This window comes from Polypterus senegalus, chromosome 8 (genome assembly GCF_016835505.1).
Source record: "Polypterus senegalus isolate Bchr_013 chromosome 8, ASM1683550v1, whole genome shotgun sequence".
Taxonomy (NCBI): Eukaryota; Metazoa; Chordata; class Cladistia; order Polypteriformes; family Polypteridae; genus Polypterus; species Polypterus senegalus.
In genome coordinates this window covers 70,326,657-70,350,924 of record NC_053161.1, presented here as the reverse complement: position 1 = coordinate 70,350,924, position 24,268 = coordinate 70,326,657, and the positions used below count along the sequence as shown (strand labels likewise).

At 39.0% G+C, this 24,268-nt stretch overlaps 1 long non-coding RNA gene across 1 annotated transcript; it reads left to right on the top strand.

Moving 5' to 3' along the window:
* The first annotated feature begins 5,784 nt into the window (after positions 1 to 5,784).
* On the top strand, positions 5,785 to 12,940 carry LOC120534021. The gene is made up of 3 exons (XR_005634666.1): positions 5,785 to 5,857; positions 6,115 to 6,286; positions 11,401 to 12,940. It is a non-coding gene; the product is annotated as an uncharacterized LOC120534021 (long non-coding RNA).
* The last annotated feature ends 11,328 nt before the right edge of the window (positions 12,941 to 24,268 follow it).

Below are 24,268 nucleotides of genomic sequence, written 5' to 3'. Positions count from 1 at the left end.
AGACTAGAGAGAACAAGAGCCTGGACATTGAGTTAAGGGGCATTGGACATGAGGAGATCGTGAATGTTGTAAATGTTGTGAGTAAAAAAGTGACCAGACTGGGTCAACGAATGAGTAGTTTGATTGAAAGTGAGAGGAGAAGGGTAAAGAATTAAGGCATAAAAAGGAAAGAAAAAATTTCCTTTTTGTGATCTTTTTATTCACTTATTTTAATGTCTAACATGTTTTAGTATTGGTATCCACTTTTTTACTATTATTATAGTTGACATTATATAGAAAGGACATGTATTTTAGGGTGCCTGCAGTTATTAATCTACCCAATATGAGTATTCTTTTCTTCTCTTAATGTTCTAGTAATCATATAGTGACAATACTATTGCAAGTAGTGCTTGAAGAAGGCCTGTATTCACTTAGTTCTGCAATCATCTATGATTGTATCTCAACGACACAACAATGTAAGTTTTACCATCCTGGAAAGTTTTCTTACCATACCAGTGAGTACCTGCACCTCTTCCAAAATCTTCATGGGGGACTTATACCCGCTGTTCAATCGACTGTCATTGTATCTCAAGAACGCAATGATGTAAGTTTCACCGTTCTGATATTTCCTTAGTGTACCAGTGAGTAAGGGCATCTCTTTCAAAATGGGGGACTCAGACCTATCTTTGGCCGACTGCCGTTGTATCTCAACAGCAAAACAATATAATTTTCACTGCTTCAGCATATTTTCTTAGTGTACCAGTGAGTACCGGTACCTCTTCAGTAATTTTCATGGGGACCTCTCCACCCCAGCTATCTTATTGAATGTCACTGTATTGCCATAAATAGAGTACCACCAGTAATTTGGCTCCATTTCAAGCTCTGATTCTAAATATTATTTTTTAAGCAAGATTAACACTTAAACCTTATTTTATACATTCAATGAATGCGTTTATATCAAATACTAGCATTATATACCTAACATATTTGATATGCATTTGAAAAGCTTTTAATCATGTCTGTAGGAGGGGAGTAATTATATTATTGATACTTCAATATATTGCTTATAAATTGCATCGGATGGTACAGATGCTGAAGAGATTCCAATATAAAAACTCAGTCTGCATTTACAGCACCTATGAAAAGTATTTACCCCCTTGGGCACTTTTTATTCCCATTTTATTGAATGAGAATCAGAATTCAGTTTATTGGCCAAGTACACTAATGTGTATTAGGAATTTGTTTTGATAGAATTGGTCCAACATACAAGGACAACATAGAATACAAAAGATAAAAATAATAAGATAAAATATTATGCAGTATATAAGAACAATAAAAAATATAATGAGACAAAAAAAGGATTTAAAAAGTTCAGGCAGTGCATTGTACTGTTTTGGTGACATATTATTTTAGCTTTCACTGAACAAAGACATGTGCCGGAGAGAACTCATTGGAATAGGGGATGCACTGGGTGAATCGGACCAGCAATGATCTTTGCGGCCCTCTTCCTTACCCTGGACTCATATAGGACTTCAATGTGTGGTAAGTTACACTCTGTGATCTTTTCACAGGGTTTGATGATGTGCTGCAGATAGGCCTTAGCCTGAACAGCGGCAGCACCAAGCCAGACAGTTATAGATAAGGTCAGAATGGACTGTGTGATGGATGTGTAGAATTGGACCAATACTACTTAAAGGAGATTGAATTTCCTCAACTGAGGCAAAAAGAACATTCTCTGATGGGATTTCTTAATAATACGTGTGATGTTACTATCCCACTAAAGGTTTTGTGAAACTTAAATGACTCTGTTTCCTGAATGGCTGAGCCATTTATTGCAATTGATAGGTGAGCAGGTGACTGTTTCCTGAAATCTATAATCATCTCCTGAGTTTTTGAATGTTAAAGAAAAATGATTATGGCTGCACCACACTGTCAGATGTTCTACCTCTCATCTGTATTTGGACTCATTGTTGTAATAAGTCCTATTAGTGAAATGTCATCTGCAAAGTTAAGAAGTGTGATGGACAGTTCACATTAGTCACTGTCATTTGTAAAAACTGAAAAGAGTAGTGGGGAAAGGACACAGCCCTGTGGTGCACCAGTACTAAGGAATAATAGGTCAGAAGTGTGTGCCCACCCACACATTCTGTTTCCTATCTGTAAGAAAATCTATGATCCAATAGTAGATTGAACTGGACAGTTTCAACTGGGTGAGTTTTTCATCTAGGAGCTCTGGGATTATTTTATTGACAGCAGAGCTGTAGTCTACAAACAAAAATCCTCACACATGCCCATGGCTTATCAATGTGTTAATAAATAAAGCTCACTGCATCGTCCACAGACCAGTTGGCTTGGTGTGCAAACTAAAATGGGTCCAGGAAGTCTTTTGGAGCATCATTGATGTAATTGAGAATAAGGCGATCAAAGGTCTGTAGTCATTTAGGCCTGTGACCATTATTTTATTTGCTACTAGACTGATACTGGCAGTCTGGAAGCATGCAGGAACAGTGCACAGACCCAGAGATTGGTTGAAATGTCTGCAAATACTGTAGACAAACTGGTCTGCACAGGGCCTGAGTGCAGAAGGGGAAATATGGTCAATAGGATCAGAATTACGGATGAGGGTGCATCCCTAAGGGTGACATTGCAGTGATCTAGAACATTGTCATCTCTGGTAGGACTTTTTATTTGCTGTTGATATTTACGAAAGACTTGGTTTAAAATGCATATGGTCAAATGTTGATTTAAATTAATTACAGCCCATTCAAACTAGTTTTTAGCAGATACAGTACATCTTTGGCAGCCATGACAGCCTTGGGTCTGTGTGCAAAGATCTCTATTAGCATTGTATAACTGCTCAAACTGTCAGGTTCCATGGAATCGTGAGTGAACAGCCTTTGTCGGGTCCAGCAACTAATTCTCAATTGGTCTGAGATATGCAATCGGATTCCGCCACTCCAGGACATTAACATTGTTGTTTAAAAGCCATTACTGCGTATCTTTGGCTTTATACTTGTGATTATTGTCTTGCTAGAATGGAAATCTTCTTCCAAGGTACAGGTTTCTTGCAGACTACATCAGGTTGTTCTCCAGGATTTCTCTGTATTTTGCTACATTTATTTTACCTCCTGCCCTCACAAGCATTCTAGTGCCTGCTGCAGAGAAGCATACCCACATCCTGATGCTGTCAGCACCCTGCAGAGTGGTGGATAGTGTGTTTTGATAATGTGTAGTGTGACACTGTTTTAGACATACAAAAATCTCAGTTTTGGTCTCAATGGACCACAGAACCATAGGGCTGCTCTAGGCAGATTTACAGCTGTGCCACAGTCTTTTGAGTTTCTTAATGATTAATTTAACTGGACTCCAAGGAATGTTCAGTAAAATGGATATTTTTTGTATCCATCTTGTTTTGCTCAATCACTTATTCACTGAGTTGCTTGGAATGTTCCTTTGTCTTTGTTGCATAGATTAAACTGCCATACTGACTCACCAAAAGTTGGACCTCCTTAATAACATGCATTTATACTACAATCAACCAAAACCCCTTGAGTACAGACAGGTGATCTTCATTTAACTAATAATGTGACATCCAAAGCCACAGGTGATAATTTAGGTGTGACATATTAGAGGGGGTGAAGACTTATGGAATCAGTGATTCTGTGTTTATATTTGTAATTAATTTAGATAATTTTGCAGAGATCTATTTTCACTTTGACATTAAGAGGTCTTTTTCTGTTGATTAGTTTAAAAATGCGAAGTTAAATCCACTGTGATTAAATGCTGGATAAAAATAAAATTTAAAAACTTACAAGGGGTTAATACTTTTTATAGGCACTGTATGCAGAGCATTTGGGCACATTTTGATATTCACACTGTTATATATGAAAAAAGACACAATATAAAGCATGCAATCTGCAACACTGTCATCTGCTACTGCGTGTTACAAAACAGAAATGCCACACCCTCCCTCCATCCCTTTGTCTTCTGTCCTGCATTGCAACTTGATTCATTTGAACTGCAGAAAAAAATGGTTAATGCAGGGGCTTTGATTCAATGAACTTTGAAACAGAGTAGACATTTACCCTTACAATGTAGAAGGGATTCCAATGTACAAAAGTAAAACAATAAAAGAAACCAGTGGTTAATATATATCTAATAATGTTCAAAAAATAACCAAAAGCCAGGAGGTAGTTTTTTCACTAGAATATATATATTTACCTAGAATCAAAACTTTACTTAAGTTGTTCATCCCATCTTTGGTTTCCTTGTAAACAATTTAGTTTTTCTGGCCTCCTGGTTGTCAGAAATGCATCTACTGCATATGCATTATCTTCATTGGGAAGGCATTTTAGCTTTTCTTGGCACAGATAACCCAAGTACAGCGAAAGTCAAGGAGGATGATGTCACCTTTTTCCTGGTGTTTGTTTCAGTCAGCTCTTTTGGAAACTCTGGCTTAATGTGTTTATTGCTCACAAAATTGTGTGTGTTTCTTTTCAGCATTTCTTTTTGCTGAACTATAGGATGTAAAAACAGGGGCAAACATCCTCCTTGTGTACCCTAATATCGCTGTTATTCAAAGTGTATGGCACTGTAGACACCATAGAAGGTTATATTGTAGCTAGGAATATTGTTTGATCAGGGCCAGCTTGTTCTTGCTTCCCCTTTAGACCTGTCCATCAGCATCCCAATGCTGGCATGTAGGAGGATCACAGTCATATCTTTTTACTTTTCACCATGCATCAGTCTTCCCAGTAAATTTGTCATATCAAGAATAATGGCTCCTGTAGAAGATGACCTCAGTTTTTTGTGTTTTTGCATTTTATATCTGTAACATGGATGGCAGCACCTCTTAAGTGTGGACAGAGAGAAAAAAAATTGTATGTTTTCCATTTTTGTAGGAGAAGGCATATAAGTGACATGAAATTAGGATACTTTTTGAGGGGGAACGTCAATGAGGAGGCTTCTTCATAATCAGTGTTCTTACTCTCAGACACATTCTCCTTGGTTTCCCTGTAACTTACTCACACTTCCAGAACCATAGGAGCAATAAATCTCCTTCGACTATTAGTTTTTACAACAAAAGAAGAACAGTGAGAGAAGGTAACTGGTACAGGAGAAGTACAAATGATTTAGAAGGCTCTGTCTTCCCCTCTTCATATGATTACTCTACTTCATGTTCTGTAACCTACAAATAAATAGGTTTTCCAGGGACTCTTGTGTTGGAGATGAGAGACAGAGAGGACACTTTGGGCACCTTTAGATTGAAAGAGAGAATTGAAACAAAATTGAGAGCCATTATGAACAATGCTGCACATCCTCTCTCTGACACACTAAGATTTTCAGCCAATTAATCATTCAGCAGAAATGTGTCAAAAAACACTACTGGGGCTACTTTATACCAACAGCAATATGCCTGCATAATGACTTACCATGACTGTGACAGCCAAGCCAGTTCTTTTCTTTCTTTTTAATTTTCTTGTGTGTTCAGACTATAGTGTGTGTGTTAATTTATTAATCTATTTATGTACTTATTTATTTAAAGACCTTCTGTAAAAAGCCAAATTTCCTTCTGGAGTCTATCTACAGTATCTATCTATGAAAGATATATACCTCAAATGCACTCACACAAGAACTTGATTGCAAAAAGTAATAATGTTACAACCTTCGGACAAGTGTTTCTGAGTGTGCTGCATGTTTGTATTCAAGAGGGGCATTATAGAGTTAACTTTGCCCTCAACACCACACAGAGGATCAAAGCATGCCATAAATACATTGCATTTAGTCATGTCAGCTAAGGTCTCTGAGACCCCAAACAGAACTTATGGATCACTTTTCACAGAGGAATTCTGAAACACATCATCATGTCCACATCAAGGTAATAATCGTAAACTAAAACGAAAACGAAGACTAAAACTATTAATGAAAAAACATTTTTGTAAACTGAAATAAAATAAATAACAAAACTGAGATGAAAAATTAAAACGATACGAAACGATTACAGTAGCTTAAAGACTAACTGAAATAAAATAATAATTTCTAAAAAAAAAAAAAATCCGTTTTCGTGATCATGTCTGAAAGAACGCGGCTGAATCTGTTTTTGCATTTTCATAAACTTCCGGTCCTGCCCTGTAGGTGATGAAATTCAGCATATAAACTTTATCAGACCAGAGGGTATCTGCGATCAACATGTCCGGAAGAAAACGACACAGCGCCGTATGGGAGTTTTTCGAATAAAATGCTGAAAGCAACAGCAGTAAATGCATAGTGTTGGAGCAGGGTGCGTTGTATGCTGTACAGATTAAAGGTAAAAACCCAACAAACCTTAAAGTGCACCTTAATAGCTATCACAAATTAGCCTATGACATATTTCTGGGTAAAGAAAAAGAAAGGCTGAAAAGCGAGTGCAATTTGAGTATACATGCAAGTTCTAGTACACATCATACAAGACAGCAGACATTAACATCGTGTTTGCAGAGGACAGCAAATTGGGGAACGAACTCAGCTGAACAACAAAAACGCGAAGACGCCCAAGTAAACTTATTTATTGACACTGGCATGTCTACCAGGCTGTGTGACATGCCTTCATTCCGAAAATGTGTTTCCTCTCTTGATCCCAAATTTAGCATGCCACGTGCTGCACGAATAAATGCGTTCATCGTACATAAAATGAATACAGCAACACAGCGTATCAAACAAAATGGTTAATACTTTTTGTTTCAGGTAGCAAGATTGTGGCATGTATGATAAACGGTCAGCAAACCATCCAATATGTATCCATTGTCTCTCTAGTCTGTTATATTTTGTGATAATATAACACATTAGCACATTTATACAGCACATTACATTTTAATTAGTCTTGGTAAAATCGTAATAAATTATCATATTTAAAAATTATTTATTTTGTAGTGTTATATTTATAGATTAAACTTAATAGATGATTCTGGAGGCTAGGTGTAAAATAAATAATAAAAATTATTATTTATTTCAAACGATTTAATGCAGCTTTAAGTTTTTTACAAGACTAATTGAGCAGTTATTTTCCAGATTTGGTGTCAATATACAAATTATAAAACTAAATTTGGAAAAATTTTATTAGACTGAATCAGGCATTGGTACATAGTATGGTACACAGTAATAATTTATTAAATATTTTTAAAAAAATCACACTTTAAAGCTTTTCTGAATATGAGAAGAGAAAATAAGGCCAGCTTATTAAATGAGATCAGTTACAGAGGTAAGGTGAATCTTTGACTGTGAAACTTAACAAAACAAAATCCTGCAACCACAGTGGTAACAGATAGATAGATAGATACTTTATTAATCCCAAGGGTAAATTCACACCAATAGTGAATAATAATAATAAATAATAATAATAATAGTGGCTTTGACCAAAATTATCATTTAGTTATTCTATGATGCACTAGGAATAAGTGATTATTTTGTTTAAACTTCTTACCTTTTTATTAGAATAACATTATTCTCTGTTTGTTTCTAAAAGTGTGGCGAACACGGTGGAACAGTACACTTGACATGCTGAAGCGACTTCAGGAAACTAAAGCTACACTTAATTAGGTTCTTGATGAACTCGGGATAGATACACTGTTGACCAGTGATTGGGCCAAGTTGGAAAACCAACTTAAAGTATTGGAGCCATTTGGCATGCACACAGATCAGCTTCAAACAGATAGCCAGTCTCTGTCAGAGGTGATACCTTCCTGCTAAACCTGGAGGCACATCTCCAGTCAACTAGTGGAGAGAAAAATTTGGCACAAGCTCTTCTTAAGTGTTTGCGCCAACGTTTTACATGTCTGTTAGATCCCATTAGTGACCAATTTGATCCAGTCCCTGCAGCCGCATGTCTAATGGATCCAACTGTCTCTCTAACCCTACAGTCTCCTGAACTAATATCTTTGAAAAGAACAGCAGAGTTATTTGTATTAATTGAGGCAGCGAAACACAATCACACCATAGAAGCACAACAAGATGAGTCTACACAAACAGTAGCAGTTTCAGCAAACATCACAGTCCTTCAGAAATACAAGTACTTGGCTAATAAAGTAATTAGCTTAAACCCTGAAAACCAGCCTTGGCCATCTGAAAGTGCTCCACGTGAAATGCAGAAATATCAGGAGGAGGTTAGGCAGGGAGATTTTACTGGAAATCCTCTTCAGTTCTGGTAAGCCAGGGTGGCTGTGTATCCTAAACGTAGCCCTGTGGCTTTGGACCTTGTGTGTGCCCCGCCTCACAAGCATTTGTTGAACGCATATTTTCAGTTTGTGGACAGTTGTCATCTGGATTGTGAAACAGAATGACCACTTCTCTAGAGCACAGAGTTTTCTTGAAAATTAACAGAACGATGTATAATTGAATCAGTCAGGCTGTTTTGTATCACTGTTATGGTGGGGCTTTAGTAAATTGTGCAAAGAAGAAAGAAGCATTTGTTGTTTCAATTATACCATTTAAATTAGGATTACTATTTTGCATGCAAAACTGCAGTGTGTTCCACAGTCAGTTCAAATTCAGTATCTGGGTTTATTTTTGTGTTTTTTAACAAGACATACCTATAGGTTTCTACTGACATTAAATAAATGTTATTTCCAAAATTATTAAGTCTACAGTTCTCGCATTGTGGCACAAAATTAACCTCCACAAAATTGCTTTAACCATACTATAATTACTAAAACTAAAACTGAAACTAATATATATAAAAATAAAATAAAAATGACTTTGTGAAATAAAAACTAAACTAAAACTAAAAATATGGCATGAAGGCCAACTAAAACTAAATTAAAACTAAAATTAAGACCTGAAGTAATATAAAAATAAAAACTAGCAACAAAAGTCAAAACTATAATAACTCTGGTCCACATCACATTCAAATGGAATTTCATAAAATTAAGAAAAGTCATTAAGAACATAACATTGTTAAGAATGTTTCTAAGCAGTTAAGGAAGGCTTGAGTTTCCAAGTTCAGAAACAGAAGTAGTGCATTGGCAATAATCAATATGATTAATATGAAAAATTCTGTATACTCATCCCACATTGTTCTGAGAAGTAGAAATAAAAACTCAATAGGAATAGCTTTAAACTTACATTGATAACATAAAAATAATTAATACAAAGAATATAGGGCAGCATGGTGGTGCTGTGGTAGCGCTGCTGTCTTGCAGTAAGGAGACCTAGGTTCGCTTCCTGGGTCATCCCTGCGTGGAGTTTGCATGTTCTCCCTGTGTCTGCATGTTGTTTCCTCCGGTTGCTCCGGTTTCCTCCCACAGTCCAAAAGACATGCAGGTTAGGTGCACTGGCGATCCTAAATTGTCCCTAGTGTGTGGATGTCCTGCAGTGGGCTGGCGTCCTGCCCGGTATTTGTTCCTGCCTTGCGCCCTGTGTTGGCTGGGATTGGCTCCAGCAGACTCCCGTGACCCTGTGTTAGGATATAGCAGGTTGGAAAATGACTGACTGACTGACAATATATATTAAAAATGCAACCAGAGCTTATGTATCCTCTGCAAACTGAGACTATTCAAAGTGGAAAGGAACCTCAGACTGTATTTTTATCACACTGTGATCCAGCTTACATCACTTTCAGCCCTATGGCCTGATTTAATTGCCTACCAAATCAAAAATTAAAAAAGCTTTAACAGGCTATCGGATAGGCAGCACAAGTTATTGGTGCTCATGTGGATGAACTTTATAAGCCTACACATTTTAAAGAAATTAAAAATCATCATCGATGCAACAACGCATGGTCAGGGTTTCAGCTCATCACAGAGTGCACATACACACACACATATATCAGGGGCTAATGTAGTATCAACAATCCACCTACTCTGCATGTCTTTGGACTGTGGGTAGATCACCTGGAGGAGGCCCATGTGGACACAGCAGAAACTTGCAAACTCTGTGCAGGAAGCACCTGGAACATGAACCACAGTTTCCTTGTTGCAAATAAAACTACCACTGCGCCATCATGGAAGCAACTAAAAAGCCCATATTTTAATTAAATACAAGAGATTTAAGAGCTATAAGAGATTTTAGTATCATTTATTTAGCAGGTGCCTTTATGCAAGATAACTTACAAAAAATCTACACACATACATTTATGTATTTAGCAAAAAGAGCAATGTTAATGGATGCATTTGGTATTTTGGAAGGAAAAGTTTTTTTTTTCCAGAATCATATCATGTTAATTTGTCCCAGTAACCTTTGTCCTTAAGTGATGCATTATTTCTAAGTTCAAAAAAGCATCTCCCCCAGCAGCTAACAATGAAACTCTATCCCCTTAAAACATACAAATGCATCCACTCTGAAGTAGCAAAGATTTTTAGCTCTGAAAATTTGCCTTCTGTTTGTGAAGTATGTTTATGTCAAGAAAATCAAGTTCAACGTAATTCATTTTTGTCAAAGATCCTTGGCATTATCTACCCTGTGGGACGCTTGGTATTAGTGTGAGTCAAATTTTCTTATAAACAACAGACAGTATAATGGTAGCAGTGGTATAGAATATCATAACAAAGCACATGTTTAGAAGTGCTTAGAACATTACCTTCCAGCTAAAATGATTAAAAAATGCACATACCTGGGATAAGACATTAAAATGAACAAACAGAGGAGCACCACGATAACATATATCTTTGAGGTTTGTGAGGGAAACTTGAGAACCATTATCCTTTAACTAAGTTTGCTCACTGTTAGTCAGTGAATGCCATGTGGAAATCATGTTAATTAACAATACCTCACTAAATAAACTCCTACCAGTTAACAATAAAAGATGGTATTTTCAGTTTGGGACACACAAAACATAACAAAACTTAATACAATTATAGCTAAACCAGCTAAAAGCAAACAAGTCACAATTCCCTGGTGTGTTTTGTAGTTAAATTACTAGAAATTAAAAGGTGGATCTTTATTTTTTTAAAGAATTATGAATCAAGTTCTGGATCAAGCAAGATGTTAGCTTAATTAAGATGTACAATTGTACAAATGTGCCCATTTCATAACCAGAGAATGCACTTGGACAGTGTGAACACATCTTAACAATGCCCTTGCATAATAAAACTTCTCTTATATTTTTACAGTATATAGATATCCAAAAAGAAACCCTACAATGTTGGAATAATGTATTTTGCTCTGCATCACATGTTTCTTTATTATTTTGTGTGTTAATAAAATGTTAACCTGGATGGAATACACAAACAAAGTCACATGTACTAATACATAAAGTTTAAATGCCCAGTGTTGTCCTACGATTCTGGTCAGGATGCAGAGGAATAGGGAAGGAAGTAGTTGTACATATTGGTAAAACTTTTAGTATAATGGGGAGTTGGTTGCATCCATTGTGCTAGATGGACAACTAGACAGAGCTCCATTAGTAGTGGCGCTGTTTTAACTTTTTTTTTTTTTAACTGTCATCCCAAGGTATCCTGTATTTACTCAACTTGAGTGGATTTAATTACATTACATGCACATATATTTAAGCATGAGCAGCAAATAGCTCAGAAAGAAAAGGAAAAGGAAAGTGAAAAGGCTGTAAAAGTTTTGCCAAAGTCTACATCTAAACTGGCCAAAAGTTCATGGTACAGCCTGCTAGAGACTGACTTGGAACAGACAGGCGAAGGAACAGATCTGCCAGGACCCAGCACATCAGCTCCAACTGTGAGCAAAAGTGGGAGCGAACCTGCTAGTGAGGCAGGCAAGCAGAATTTGTCGATTCCAGGAGGATTATTGAGCTGAGCATGGCCTCCTCATCCCTGCTGTCAACTACAGCTAATACACCCCCGTGAGTCAGCAGCATTAACCCCAACTAGACTCACAACTCCTCCTACGGAGTACAGAGAAGACTGACACAAACTGCTGAAGGTAATTCTTTCTGCACTCATTGGGGGGACATAAGTGATATAAAGAACGATATAAACAAGGATATAAGGGATATAAACAAAGAAATAAAGGAAATAAACAAGGAAAATTACAAAGAGCTTCAGGATATAAAAGACCTGGAGAAATGTTAAGTACTAACTTTAAGTACTAACTTTACTGCAACCTTTCAAGAAATTCTAGAAAGAACTAATGAAAAAATACTGGAAAATATAAGCAAGTTTAAAAGTAAAATTAAAGTACCTGGTGCTCAGCTTGAAGATTTTAAGTAAATGTTTACGACTCGTCTTGAAATAGTCAAACAATCAAAATCCACTGCTAACGGAGAAGCAACAGCAGCAAAATCATAATGCAAAGTGCTTGGTGACAAACTAACTGCACTGGAAGATAGATATAGAATGAAAACATCAGAATCGAAGGTCTCCCTTAAAAATATGAAAGTTCAAACCCAGTGAAGTTCATAGCTAAATTATTCTCTAAAATTACTAGAGAGGACTTCAAATTGGACACCGTCATCTCAGCAGCTTACAGTATATGCGGACCGAATGCCTCAAAACTGAGAAACTCAATTATCTGTTTCGACAAACTACAGGTTAAAGAAAACTTGATGTCGCTTTCAGACTGAAAGAGATTATATCTGAAAATAGTTTAATTTGTATTTTCCCAGATTTCTTCTTTTCAAATAGCTGCTAAATGCATCTCATTCTACAGCATTAAACAGTGCTTACGCAAAGCCGAAATCTGATATAGTCTCTTGTTTCCTGCCAAACTGAAAGTGGTTTTTGAAGGTCACTTTAAAATTTTTAGTTCTCTAGTTAAAGTAGAAAAGGAGCTAAGAAGATTGATCCCAAAATATTGTATTTGGACCATACCATTATAAGATATCTCAATTTTAATATATTCTACATCGCTGCTTAGGGGCGGGCATGGTTTACCGGGACTGAAATGTGGTCTAGCCTCACTTGGGGAGGCAAAAAAAAAAAATGGGGATGTGAAAGAAAGAGAGCAATGCCATTTCTTATTTATCCCTTCTACCACAATAAGTATAAGTGGCAAAATAACAATAGGCTACATAGCCACAAGACCTGGCAGTAATATGAAATCTTGGTCAGAGTTCTCATATGTAACAATGTAACCTTAAGACTACAAAATGTCAACAAATGTTCAGAATCAATGTCTCTATGACCAAACATTGAAGTTTGTGAGCTGGAATATAAAAGGTCTCAATCACAAATTAAAGAGAAAAAACATATTCTTCCACATAATAGATCTAAATGCCATTTAGACTTACTAGACTCTATAAACTCACTTCAGAGTGGGAAAGCAGCAGACCTGGATGTCTACCCAGTGGAATTTTAGAAGGAAATAAAAGTTAGCTCCACTATTATTAGCAATGTTTATATAAGCTAGAGACAACAAAATTCTACCTAAGACCTTTCACCAAGCATTAATTACCATCTTTCCAAAGAAAAATAAGGTCTTATGTCAGTGTGTATCCTACAGACCAATCTCACTTCTGAATAATGATGTTAACATACTATCCAAATGTCTAGCCAAAACGATTTGAGAAAATGCTTCCTTCGGTAATACCACAAGACCAAACCGGATTTACTATAGGCAGATGCTTAGCTTCTAATCTTCGACAGTTGTTTATGTAATATATTGACACATTAAATTAAATACCCTAGAGATCTTATTAACTATGGATGCAGAAAAAACATTTCATATGCCTGAATAGGACGGCCTATTCAATATATTACACAAATTTAGGTTTGACCCAAACATATGTTCATGGATCAAACTACTTTATACCAGTGCAGAAGCTTCAGTTTGTATTAACAACATTATTTCAGACTATTTCAAACTAGAATTTGGTACTCAACAAGGATGCCCTCTATCACCATTGTTTTTTACACTCACCATTGAGACATTGGCTGTTTACATTTTAAATGCATTAGAGAAAAAAGGGGATTACCAGAGAAGGACTTAAACGGAAAATACCTGTGCCTGCAATCCTAAAAGCACTAGCAGATTTTCAAAGGATATCTGGAATTAAAATCAATTTGAAAAGAAGTGTGCTTTTTCCAGTGAAGTCTCTAGCACACAATATTAGACTGGGCACCTTCCCATTTATCTTAGCAGATCAGTTTAAATACCTAGAGGTAAATATCAAAAGTAAAAATAAAGCTCTTTTTCAACAAAATTTAAATGTCTGCATGGCAAAAATTAAACAAGATGTGAATAGATGGTCTACCCTTCATCTCACATTAGCCGAAAGAATCAACAGTGTTAAGATGAACATCCTTCCCAAGCTTCTTCTTCTATTACAAAGCATTCCCATATACATTAACAAATCATTTTTAAGAAATTAGATTCAATCATGACTTCATTTATTTGCAATTCAAAACATTCACACATCCAAAAAACATAATGATGTTGGGGTCATGACTTTCAGTTTTACTACTGGGCAGCAAATATACAAGCCATAAAGACCTGGATATCAACAAAAAATCAATGAATATACATAAGTCAGGTCTGCAACAGAATTAAAATCTTGCAGTACTTCTTTATATCCACTGCTTTATGCTCCAGTACATACAAATTATTGTCAATACATGAAAAAACCAATTACCCTTCATTCACTTAGAATATGGAACCAATGTAGGAAGCACTTTAAGACAGAGAAGCTTTAATCTGTTGCACCTCTAAATGACATCCATCACTTACTACAATTTCAATCATAAGCAGTATTCAATGTTTGGAAAAAGTCCAGGATTAAAACACTTCGAGAATTATATATAATGTCTTTCCATCATATGGACAATTACGCTTCAAATTCAACTTCTCAACACAATTTTTCTACTCCTTTCAAATTAGAAACTTTGCTAAATGGAGCCTGCCCAATTTTCTTCACCTTCAACCTATTTCTATCCAGAAGAAATATTGATCAGTCTTGAAGGCTCAGATAGCATCTCAACAATATATAAAACATTTTAAAGTCGCTTCCTTTCAGAAATCACAGGATACAGTGGAGAAAAGACCTTTCAAAAGAAAAGAAAGAAAATCATTAATGCATAAAATACACTCTAGCTCCATATGTGGAAAGCATTCAATCAGTCAACTTAAAATCTTTCATCAAATGCATTTATCTTGTTTAGAATTGTCCAAAATGTATCCAGAGCAAGATTCAACCTATGAATGTTGCAATCTATCTCTAGCCCCACAAGTTTTGGACATGTTCCAAATTAACAATTTTGGACAAAAATCTTTGAATGCCTCTCAGATAGCCTTGGTATCACAATCACTCCTAACCCATTAACAGCTGTGTTTGGTGTACTCTGGGATGGGCTTAATGTGGAGAAGGACAAACAAACTGTAATTGCCTTTACTTCACTACTTACACGTAAATTTTGATCAATTAGAAGAATCCCACCCCACCTCTTTTAAGCCAGTGGGTAACTAATGTTCTATACTTTTAGAAATTGGAAAAAAATCTAATTTTCACTTAGAGGATCTATTCAAAACCTTTTTAAAAATATGGCAGGGTCTGATCAATAACATTTTAGAATAAGCATCTGTATCGGGGAAAAGGATTCTCTTCCTTCCTTGCTGCTTTTACGATTTGCTCTGGTTGCTGGCTCCCTTCTTTCTTGGATGGGGCTGAATTTTGATTTGTTAAGTTTGACTTTATTTTATGGATTGTAATTTGCTTCAAATAAAATCAAAAAAACCCCTTTAGCATACTGAACAGACTTTAATTTTCCTTTCATTTTAAGAATTGATTTTCATGTTAATAGTTTTTCCTTAATAGTTCTCTATAGTTTCCTCTTAAAATAATCTCTCTCTATATACTGTATGCAGAAATATAGGTAAAGCATAGGGAAAGTGAAAACAATGAAAAAATATCAGCTATTGCATATAATAAAATTTGAGACCTTTGCACAATTTACCTAACAGAAAAGTATTGACTTTAAAATTTTATTTTTATGCTGCTCACTTTCAGAATTCTGCTTCTAAAAGGTTTTATAATAAAAAAAATAAGTATACATTCATTCACCTAAAGATTTTAGTGTATGCACAGAACACAACCATAAAATATAGCATAATAGCTGTGCTACCTGGCTTTGCCCAGGAAATTTTGTAAGACAATGGACTAATACAAAGGACCAAGATTACTGGCAGGCAATGTGGTCATTAAGGCTTTGGATTTCCAACTTCAGTCTCTAAGGCTGTGTGTTCAAATCCTACTACTGACACTGTGGATTGCGAGTAACTTGGTCTGTGACTGTTTTTCAAGACGAGAAAAAATTTTTAATAATTTTAACTTGATAAACAAGTGAGGTCTTGCAATACGAGTAGGAAGTACATTATATGCTTTGTCTGCCGAGCGTCATGTTATTACAACTGAGTGGATGGTTCTTCCCGCTCGCTGCGGGATGGTGGGTAATCGTCTCCCATACTCAGTCGGCATGCCTCACTCATACAGTCACCATCCGTATGAGCGTATACTGTTTACTATAGCATTGTGACCACGTGTGTATGTGTAAAGCATTTTTTAATTTTGCTTCCAAGTGTAGTAACTGTTCTTTAGTAACTGTACTGCAACAATGGCCCCTATGAAGAAAAAGGAAGGTGGTAAGAAAAAGGAGATGATTACGGTGGAAGTTAAGAAGGAAAGTTTCTAGTAAAGCACCACCCGAATAAGGCTGTAGCAGTGCGAGTAATGAATCTGTTTAACGACAATACAATGTCACATTTTCGCAAAATCCTCAAAATGAGGCAAAAGCAACGGTCATTGGATAGGTTCTTTGTTAAAGTCACAAAAGAAGAAAAAGATTCAAGTGAGGCAACAGATAGCAGTGATTCCGTTATAGTGAAAGTCGTCCTACACATTAACCCTCCTCCTCCTCCTCTCGTCTCTCTCGTGTCCCTCACACTAACCACGATTCTTTTCAGAGATAAAGTGCAGGTTAATTTGTTTTATGTATTTTTACTTTATACTTTGTATTAATCATTTTTATATGAATATTTTTGGGTTGTGGAACAAATCATCTGAGTTTCCATTATTTCTTATGGGGAAATTCTCTTTGATATACTAGTCCTTTGAATTACAAGGATGTTTCCAGAACAAATTATGCTCGCAAACCAAGGCACCAGTGTGTATGCATATATATATATATATATATATATATATATATATATATATATATATATATATATATATATACACTCACCTAAAGGATTATTAGGACCACCATACTAATCCGTGTGTGACCCCTTTAGCCTTCAGAACTGCCTTAATTCTACGTGGCATTGATTCAACAAGGTGCTGAAAGCATTCTTTAGAAATGTTGGCCCATATTGATAGGATAGCATCTTGCAGTTGATGGAGATTTGTGGGATGCACATCCAGGGCACGAAGCTCCCGTTCCACCACATCTCAAAGATGCTCTATTGGGTTGAGATCTGGTGACTGTGGGGCCATTTTAGTACAGCGAACTCATTGTCATGTTCAAGAAACCAATTTGAAATGATTCAAGCTTTGTGACATGGTGCATTATCCTGCTGGAAGTAGCCATCAGAGGATGGGTACATGGTGGTCATGAAGGGATGGACATGGTCAGAAACAATGCTCAGGTAGCCAGTGGCATTTAAATGAAGCCTAATTGGCACTAAGGGGCCTAAAGTGTGCCAAGAAAACATCCCCCACACCATTACACCACCACCACCAGCCTGCACAGTGGTAACAAGGCATGATGGATCCATGTTCTCATTCTGTTTACGACAAATTCTGACTCCACCATTTGAATGTCTCAACAGAAATCGAGACTCATCAGACCAGGCAACATTTTTCCAGTCTTCAACTGTCCAATTTTGGTGAGCTTGTGCAAATTGTAGCCTCTTTTTCCTATTTGTAGTGGAGATGAGTGGTACCGGTGGGGTCTTCTGCTGTTGTAGCCCATCCACCTCAAGGTTGTGCGTGTTGTGGCTTCACAAATGCTTTGCTGCATACCTCGGTTGTAACGAGTGATTATTTCAGTCAAAGTTGCTGTTCTATCAGCTTGAATCAGTCGGCCCATTCTCCACTGACCTCTAGCATCAACAAGCCATTTTAAGCCCACAGGACTGCCGCATACTGGATGTTTTTCCCTTTTCACACCATTCTTTGTAAACCCTAGAAATGGTTGTGCGTGAAAATCCCAGTAACTGAGCAGATTGTGAAATACTCAGACCGGCCCGTCTGGCACCAACAACCATGTCACGCTCAAAATTGCTTAAATCACCTTTCTTTGCCATTCTGACATTCAGTTTGGAGTTCAGGAGATTGTCTTGACCAGGACCACACCCTAAATGCATTGAAGCAACTGCCATGTGATTGGTTGATTAGATAATTGCATTAATGAGAAATTGAACAGGTGTTCCTAATAATCCTTTAGGTGAGTGTATATATATATATATATATATATATATATATATACACACATACATACGCAGTGGTGCCTTGGTTTTGTGTATATATATATTGTGGTAGCCGGCTTGGACACAGACAAGTAGACATGTTTGAATCACCCGACACACGTTTATTATGGTGCTCCATATTTACAAAAGTGCTCTCAAGTCCCCAAAGTCCTGGTCACAACAATGCCTCACTCTCTTCAGGGGCCACCTCCCTTCAAATTTGGAGTCGGGTGAGGAGAAGGACAGAGCTTGGTGGAGGAGGCGGCCCCTTTTATACAACCCCGGATGTGCTCCAGGTGCCTCCCGGCAATTTTCCACTGGCACTCCCTAGTGTGGCGGAAGTGCCGGCTGCGTACCCGGAAGCACTCCGGGTGTCCCCAGTCCTCTTCCCCCTAGCACTTCCGGGTATGGCGGAAGTGCTGAGGTCCAGGGTTCTCCAGGCACCAGGACGCCCCCTGGTGGTGACCACGGGCCCCTACAGGGTTGAGCTTCCAAGCCCTGCACCCGTGGTCCTCAATGCAACCAGGGCGGTTGGCCCCTCGTGATGTGGAGGCGGTGCAAGCCCTCCTCCGGTCCTCTCGGGAGTCCCGGCTGGGTACCACCGCAAGCTGCATGCCACAATATACATATACACACTGTAAGATATGGCCGGCCATGTACCCCGGCCAATACCCCCAAGCCGCCAGGTGGAGCCCTCCTTGCAGCATGGAGGTCCCCAGAAGACCAGCAGGGCATTATGGACCATGTAGTTTTATGCACCGCCCTGCTGGATGCCATGGGGCCACGAGAGGGAGCTGCAGGGAGGACGAAGAGTTCTTCATGCCCTATGACCCGGAAGTTCGTCATAGGAAGAGCGACGGGCTTCCGGGGTGAGAAAAAACATCATTTACCCTGACCCGGAAGGAATAAGGACTTGTGGACTGTTGGGAAGGAACACCTCCGGGTCAGGGAATATAAAAGGACTGTGGGAGCTCCCAGACGATGAGCTGAGTTGGGAGGCAGGGTGGCTAAGCGTCTGGGAGAGTGGAGGATTATTATTATTAATATTATTATTATTATTGGAGTATTTGGGAGTGGAGGGTGCTTTGTGCACATTATTGATATAATAAATATCATTATTGGACTTTTACCTAGTGTCTGGACGTGGTGTCTGAGGGTGCAAGGGTGCGAGCAAGCATCTTAATCTGTTACAATTGGCGTAGCTCCGGCAGGATTCTCTGGCCGTCAGTTTGGCAGAGGACCTGTATTTAAAAAAAAAAAAATTTATTGTGGACAGAATACCCCAGGAAGACAGCGTCGACACACACAGGAAAAAACACCACTATCCCTATTTTCAAGTCCGTAATGGGAAGAAGACAAAGCAGAGCGCCAGTCACAGCGGAGGTCTAAAGCTCGGCATTGCCTACGCTCAAGGCGAGCCATGGAGCAGCTACGAGTTTGGGAGATTTCCGGAGGAAGGCGTCTCCGGCGAGGTATGTGCTGGGAATGTACTTTACAATCTTTTAATTTAACACATGATGTCCCATGTACATACCTCCCAGATGTCCATCCGAAGGCTCTGCGGGAGGCAGAAGACAAACCAGCGATGGCGCGCTCGTTCAGGCAAGCGAGCAACCCGAAGGACTTCCACATTACGGGTGCCGACAAGGGACACGTGACCTACCACGAAGGATTCCAGGAAGGTGGCGTTCCATATTCAGCTGTTTGTGGCTTCACCCAAGAAAAGACGGACTTGGTTTTCCGAAGGGAAAAGGGAGATGAGCGAAGCACCGCTCTCCCTACAAAAAGTAAGGAGGTCCGGAAATGACTGATCGGTCTGTCGACAAATTGATGCAGACTGATTGCAGTCAGCCAAAGCGGCACCGCGGTCCTCAAAAGAACTCCAAATCCCAGGCTCCCTTGCGGGACCTGTCGAAGCACGATGCCAGGAGCGGCGTGTTTATTGGCTCCCAGCGGAGGGTAAGGCTAATGATGGCTTGGCGTGCCTCGGTTGCATTGAATAAATTTTGGGCGTGCACGAGCTGGAGAAGTTGCTTCAGCCCGTGCACAGTTTTACAGGTGGTGCAAACAATCCAGGCGATCGTTGCAGACTTGAGAGGAGCGGCTGAAAAGCCTATGAACAAATTAAATGAGTACCTGCGGCGATTGTCTCGGGAGCCACCTGTCTTAATTGATTTAGCGGTACAGGTAGGTAAAGCGGTACCGTATATAATGAAATAGGGGCCAAAGTGACACGGGCCGCGTTTAATCCATAGCGGGTGCCAAGTGGATCGTGCCCTACAAGAGAGGCGATACGATAACCGAGTGGCCAGCAGAAGGGCTAATCGATCCGGGGCAGCTACACAGTGCTGACTCCGGGCGAGACAGCCTAAAGACGCCGCCACCGGTAATTTATAAAGTAAAAGGGGTGCAGACAGTAAAGGGTCTCTCTTCATCTAGTAGAGACTCAGACTGTGGACAAGCCCCAGATCAAGCAGGAGATCCCGAAAATAAAACGGGGGTCTCCTGACAAAGAAAGAGAGAAAGCACCATAAGAGGCGGCAGGGGTTTCACTCCCAGCAAAACAAGGCGGACCTAACATTTCCTAATTGTTTTCAGTCCCGAGGGGAGAATACCAGGAGGACGGAGGCAGTGCTACGGGTGCGAAGGTTGGGCCACATTTGGCGATACTGTCCTTGGAGAGAGGAGGACAAGATATCAAACTGGAATAATATTCCCCTAGGTTCTCCAGGGACCAAGATATTCAGATTAATCAAGGCTCAACGGAATGTCCTCTTGGAGGAAGACTTCCTCTCGGGGCAGGCGCCCGAATCTTTATAATTAAGCTGGGGGAATACTGTAAGATATGGCGGCCATTGTCACCCGGCCAATACCCCCAAGCCGCCAGGTGGAGCCCTCCTTGCAGCATGGAGGTCCCCAGAAGACCAGCAGGGCATTATGGACCATGTAGTTTTTATGCACCGCCCTGCTGGATGCCATGGGGCCACGAGAGGGAGCTGCAGGGAGGACGAAGAGTTCTTCATGCCCTATGACCCGGAAGTTCGTCATAGGAAGAGCGGCGGGCTTCGGGTGAGAAAAACATCATTTACCCTGACCCGGAAGGAATAAGGACTTGTGGACTGTTGGGAAGGAACACCTCCGGGTCAGGGAATATAAAAGGACTGTGGGAGCTCCCAGGCGATGAGCTGAGTTGGGAGGCAGGGTGGCTAAGCGTCTGGGAGAGTGGAGGATTAATATTATTATTATTATTATTATTATTGGAGTATTTGGGAGTGGAGGGTGCTTTGTGCACATTATTGATATAATAAATATCATTATTGGACTTTTACCTAGTGTCTGACGTGGTGTCTGAGGGTGCAAGGGTGCGAGCAAGCATCTTAATCTGTTACAACACACACACATTTACATAATATAAACAAAAAGCAACACAAACTACCTCTGAAGATTATTATTATTATTAAAGACTAAAAGATTATATTTAATCAATTGAATTTATTGAAGATTACAGTTAATGATTTAATACAACAAATTGCCTAGAAATCACACCATTTTTGAAAATAAATTGAATATATTGTCCTATGTAACATTTCTTAATTTCTTTCATAATCTTAAACTACCAGAAAAAAATGGAAAAGAGACACTGAATCCTTTGTCTTTTCAATTTGACAGCTTGCAGATGTTTGTGACGCCTGAATGAAAACACACAAAAATAAAATAAGTTACTGATTGCATCATAAATAGATAAAAAGGGACTGTCAGAGACTTAAAATAATTGAATCCAGTGATAACATGTATATGGCATGAAGAGCTGCCAAACAAAGCTAGCAAGAAATAATTTAACAGTAAAATGTATTATCCTTGTGTGTAACATTTCTATTGACGTATTGTACCTGAAGATAATTGCAATAACTTGGTATGAACTGACACAAACACAAAGAGAAAAATGAAAATGTGAAAATCACTACCACAAATAACATGAAAATAGTAATACAGCAATTAAAAAAGTGAAACTACTAGAGTGAAACTTGTTTTCTATATTATATTCCATTCATGGTATAATGAGTTGTGTTTTAGAACTCTCCATTTTGAGGAGTTAATTCAAAATTGTCCAAAGTCTATCAGTAAACATTTTAGCCTTATATAAAGCCCAACTGCGCATGTGCTTAGTAAATCAACTGTTTTCTTCAGCCCACGCCAATGGTTGGTACAAGAAAAGCAGATGGATCAACAATGGTTAAAATAATTTTAAAAATCAGTTTCTTCTTAGAAAAACAGCAAGTGGTTTATTTACAAGGACATCTTGACATTTAGTGTGTCATTTTGCCAGTATAATGACAGTATATTTGAAGTACAGACTCTTTGTTGGGGTAGCATTCCAAGTGTGAATTGCAGGCCTTTCTGGCTTTTTCTTACAGCTTATTGGCATTTGAAATTTTGGAATAAACAAAAAATACACTGCTCACAAAAATTAAAGGAACACTTTAAAGAAACACATTAGATACATCAGATCTCAATATGAAGTTGGATATCTATACAAATAACGACAGGGCAATGTCTTAGGAACAAAAGGACGCCAAGTCTTTTAATGGAAATAAAAGTTTTCTGCCTACAGAGGGCTCAATTGTGTAGACACCCTAAAATCAGAGTGAAATGAAGATGTGGCAGGCTAGTCCATTTTTTCAAAAACTTAATTTCTGCTACTCAAAATGCTTTTCAGTATCTTGTGTGGCCCTTACGAGCTTGTATGCATGCTTGACAACGTCGGGGCATGCTCCTAATGAGACGACGGATGGTGTCTTGTGGCATTTCCTCCCAGATCTGTATGAGGGCATCCCTGAGCTGTTGTACAGTCTGAGGAGCAACCTGGCGCCTAATGGACCGAAACATAATGTCCCACAGATGTTCTATTGGGTTTAAGTCAGGGGATCGTGAAGGCCATTCAATTGTTTCAATTCCTTCATCCTCCAGGTACTGCCTGCATACTCTTGCCACATGAGGCCGGGCATTTTCATGCATTAGGAGGAAACCAGGACCTACTGCACCAGCGTAGGGTCTGACAAAGGGTTCAAGGATTTCATCTCGATACCTTATGGCAGTCAGAGCACCATTTCCTACGCAGTAGATGTCTGTGCGTCCCTCCATGGATATGCCTCCCCAGACCATCACTGACCCACCACCAAACCTGTCATGTTGAACGACGTTGCAGGCAGCATATCGTTCTCCTTGTCTTCTCCAGACTCTTTCACATCTATCACAGCTGCTCAGGGTGAACCTGCTCTCTGTAAAAGTACAGGGCCAGTGGCGGACTTGCCAATTCTGGTGTTCTTGAGCAAATGACAGTCGAGCTCCACGGTGCTGGGCAGTGAGCACAGGGCCCACTACAGGACGTCGGGCCCTCAGGCCATCTTCATGAAGTCTGTTCCTGATTGTTTGGGTAGAGACATTCACACCAGTGGCCCTCTGGAGGTCATTCTGTAGGGCACGAGCAGTGCTCAGCCTGTTCCGCCTTGCACAAAGGAGCAGGTATCGGTCCTGCTGATGGGTTGAGGACCTTCTACGGCCCTGTCCAGCTCTCCGAGAATAACAGCCAGTCTCCTGAAATCTCCTCCATGTTCTGGAGATTGTGCTGGGAGACACATTAAACCTTCTTGCTGCAGCACGTGTGGATGTGCCATGCTGGAGAAGTTGGACAACCTGTGCAACTTCTGTAGGGTTAAGGAATCGCCTCACACTGCCAGTAGAGATAATTACTCAAGCCAAAACTAGCACGAGTGGAAAACCAGCCAAAAAAGATCAAGAGGGAGAAACTTGAAATGACCTCCACATGTAAAACCAGTCCTGTTTTGAGGGTTTTCTAATTGTTGCCACTTTAGTGCACCTGTCGTTAAGTCCATGAACACCAATACAGCTGAAAGTGATTAACAATGACCTCAGCTGCTTAACCAACCAGAAA